General features: G+C 46.0%; 1 pseudogene; it reads left to right on the top strand.

Annotated features, from left to right (window-relative positions):
- The first annotated feature begins 3,262 nt into the window (after positions 1-3,262).
- On the top strand, positions 3,263-3,721 carry LOC101525186 (uncharacterized protein KIAA1143-like; annotated as a pseudogene).
- The last annotated feature ends 365 nt before the right edge of the window (positions 3,722-4,086 follow it).

The raw sequence follows: 4,086 nt of genomic DNA, 5'->3' as shown, positions 1-4,086 counted from the left end.
TTCAAACACACCCAGTAAGGTGACTCTTGGTGGACCCCCAGGTAGCGTCATATGGCTGAGGGCCAGAGAAACCACACATGAGCCTACAGTCCCAGCCTCCCTCCGTTGGGGAGGAAGGAGGAACTGGAGACCGAGCTAATCAGCAGCAGTTAGAGATCTAATCAACGGTACCTGTGTGATAACATGATGCAGCTGGGCTGGGAAACACCGCTGCTGGCAAGGAGCGGTGTGGAGACGGTCTGGAGGCTCCAGGCCCACCTCCCCAGCTCCATGCCTTGCCAAGTGCATCTCTTCCACCAGGCTGTTCCTAGCTGTAACGTGCATCAAGCAAGCTCCTCTCCCTGAGCTCTGCAAGCCATTCCAGCAAACCGTCATCCACAAGGAGGAGGAGGAGGGGTAGAAAATCCTGACAGCGCCAGCCACTCAGTCAAAAGAAGTCTAGTGGTCCTGGGATTGCAACTAGCGATTCATTGTAACAAATGTCCCACCTAGTGTGAGTTGCTCACACAGAGCAGTGTGTGAGGGAGACTTGGGAACTCGCTGACCCATCTCTGCAACTTCTCTGTAATTCTGAAACACAAAACACATGGAAAAATGAAAAAAAAAAAAAAGAGGGAAATGAGTATCTTTGAGAATCATTAGCTTCACAGTTGAAATCATCCAAAATCAGAAGGAGACTGAATCACATCTTTCTGTGTCTTGAGTATATTTTGCCCAAGCAGTGACCTTATTTCTGGCTGGCTAATGGGAGCAAGACACAGTGGGGTGACAGTGAGGACCCCTGCTTGACCTCCTTCTCCCAAGCAGTGAGCTAAGCGCAGATCTAAAGAAACAATAAATATTTGTGGAAATAGAAATGCTAATTACCCTGATTTGATTGTTTCACATTGTATTCACGTAGCAAATTATCATGCCATACCTCATAAATATGTACAAATATAATGAGTTCTTTCAATTCAAAATTCAAAAGAAATTATTTTACATTATGGTGACACAGAAGCATAGTCAGTCCTAAGATTTAGCCACACAAGATTTAGCTACACAAGATACTTTGATTCCTTTGTATTAAATGTTTTCTTTATTATTTTTTTTTATTGGAAAGCCAGATTTACAGAGAGAAGGAAAAACAGAAAGATCTTCCATCCTGGTTCACTCCCCAAAAGGCCACAATGTCAGAGCTGAACCAATCTGTAGGCAGGAGCCAGAAGCTTTCTCCAGGTCTCCCAAGTTTTTAGGCCACTCTCCACTGCTCTCCCAGGTCACAAGCTGGGAGCTAAATGGGAAGTGGAGCACAAGAACCAGCGCCCACATGGGATTCTAGCACTTGCGAGATGAGAATTAGCCAATTGAGCCTTCACAGCAGGCCCTTCTCACCCTTCTGGATGTAGTCATATGCCTTCTCTGCCCTCCATGCAACCAAACCAGTGAAGATAATTGGCAACCCCATGCTTTGTGCTCGGTTCCCCTTCCAGTCTCTGGACACATTTTAATCATTGCATGCGTCCTGTGTTCACACGGCAGCCCCCTCAGTCCAGCTGGGATGTCTCATTCATCTCCATACATGCAGTGCTCAAGTCCTAACAGGTTCTGAATTTAAAAAGTTTAGCGAATGACTAAATGAAGGAATGCATGGGTGAATGTTCCAGACGTGCAAAAGCGACCAGGAAACATCCAGAGTAGTTAATACAAACCGAACACACAGCCCCATAGAGTACCAGCTTCCTTCTTTTCCTCTTTCCCTGTTTGATCACACTGGCCCTACTGTGGAAGCTCTCCAGAAGGAACGACGCCAGTTCTGAGAAGGGTTTTGCTTTGTGACCGTAGTTAAAATGTACGCTGTCACTGGCCACCACCCATCAGCTGCAATTTATGTGCAGTTCTTAGCAAGGGACAGGATGTTCCAGATGCGGTGTAGCATACACCCCCAAAAAAGCCTGTAATGATAATGTCCTGGGTCTCTGTTTGGGCTGAAGCACTTCCAAAACTCTTCCCAGTCTCAGTTGACTCTGAAACGCAGGTGCAAGCAGTCACCACCATCCCACTGAGGCTCAGTGACAGCTGCTCCAAAGACAGGGCGGAGACTCCAGGGCCCCAAGCAGAGGGATGCTCACAAGGGAGCTCACCACTCAGCCTAGAGGAAGCAGTCAGCCCAGTACACTGAAGAATATGCAAGGGCAGCCCCATGTGAGGCCTGGGCGTGGAAGGGAAAGCTGCCAGAGGAGAAGCATTTGAGCTGGACGTGTGTAAGGAGAGGCCACCCAAGGCTGAAGCAGGGCATGGCCTCTGAGAAGTGCATTAAGGAAGCTGAGCGCTTAAGTCAGTGACATAAGGCCTATGCAGACCCTATGAATGAAAATCTTCTATGGAGGCCTGCATGGTGGCATGGTAGGCTAAGCTTCTCCCTGCAGTGCCAACATCTCATATGGATACAGGATCATGTACAGCTAGCTGTTCTACTTCCTATAAAGCTCCCTGCCAATGCACCTTGGAAAACAGAGAAGGCTGGCCCAAGTCATTGAGACACTGCACCTACATGAGGAAACCCAGAAGAAGCTCCTGAATCCTGGCCCCTGGCTTCAGATGAGCTCAACTTCAGGCATTGAAGAGGAGGCACTTTGAAAGACTGCTCTCTGTCTCTCTTTGTAACTGCATCTACAGTGAAAATAAATAAATCAGGCCTGTTGTGATCCCTCAGTGACTTATTTCTCACCTTGCACATACCAGGATCTCATATGGGCACCTGTTCATATCCCAGCTGCTCTGCTTCCCCTCCAGCTCCCCGCTTGTGGCCTAGGAAAGCAGTGGAGGATGGCCCAGTCCTCGAGACCCTGCACCCATGTGGGACACACTCTTGATTCATGGTTCCTGGCTGTGGATTGGCTCACCTCTGGCCATTGCAGCCACTTGGTGAGTAAACCAGCAAGTGAAAGCTTTTTTTCTCTATCTTTCCTTCTCTCTGTAAATCTGCTTTTCCAATAAAAAAGTAAATACAGCCTTAAAAATAAATGCAGAAGCTCTTACATTTGAGTACTTATATTAGGCAAAGTCTCACAAATACTGAAACTAAACTGCGGTGCCAACATGCCCATGACCAGCGCTTGACATTAGTTGTCATTCTGCTTTCCACCATGTTGTTAGGGCAGATTTGCTTTGCTCATATAGTTTGAAGGATTTGCTAAGATGCTTTAAAAGAGGAGGAGTATCTTTACCACGGAAGTGAAAGCAGAGAGAAAAACAGAGATTGAAAGTGACAAGGACAGCCATGAGCAAACGGAACCAGGTGTCCTCCGGGAGGCCAGCCAGGTCGGCGTTCCTGGTCCACTTCAAGGAGTGGGCTGGCAACAGGAAAGGGCCCACCAGAGAGAGCAAGAGAATCCAGCCCCAGCTCCATGGTGAAGATGGTGAGCACAGTGACAAAGACAAACAGCCCCAGATTTTTAAAAAGGAAGACCTGTCTGTTGAAAATGAAAGCGGAAATCAAAGCTGCCCAAGCAGGTGCAGAACCCACTCCTGGAGACGGGAGAGCCATGAATGGAAAGCCCGTCACGCATCCTCAGATGAAAAACAATGGCTGAACAGGAAGCTCAAACGAGAAGACAAATGAAGATAAAATCAGCAAGCATGACTCAGTCAAAAAGAACTCACAAAAGCAAAAAACAGCAGCCTCCTTTCTTCTGGCAATGAAATTAAAAACAAATATTTTGGGCCCAGACTGCTTTGACAATATTTGAGGTGCTTTTAAAAAGAACTTTTATTATTATTATTACAAAATTCACACTAGAAAACTTGGGGAAAAGTAATAAAGCTTTATTCATTCATACACCTCTGCCTTGAAACGCTAGCTCTGTGGATGTTGTCCTACCAATGTAGGAGCGGTATCCCCTACATGTGTACATGTATATATGAATTATATTTTAAACAAACTTGAGGGGGTATTATATATGTGTGTGACATATGTGTCATATGTATGTATACATATATATGTATATATAAATGACATATATATGTCATTTAACATTACATTGTGAACATTTTCAAAACATAAATTGAAGAGGCCAGCATTGTAGCATAGAAGGTAAAGCTGGC

Source organism: Ochotona princeps, chromosome 4 (genome assembly GCF_030435755.1).
Source record: "Ochotona princeps isolate mOchPri1 chromosome 4, mOchPri1.hap1, whole genome shotgun sequence".
Lineage (NCBI taxonomy): Eukaryota > Metazoa > Chordata > Mammalia > Lagomorpha > Ochotonidae > Ochotona > Ochotona princeps.
This window is presented reverse-complemented; position numbering and strand designations above follow the sequence as displayed.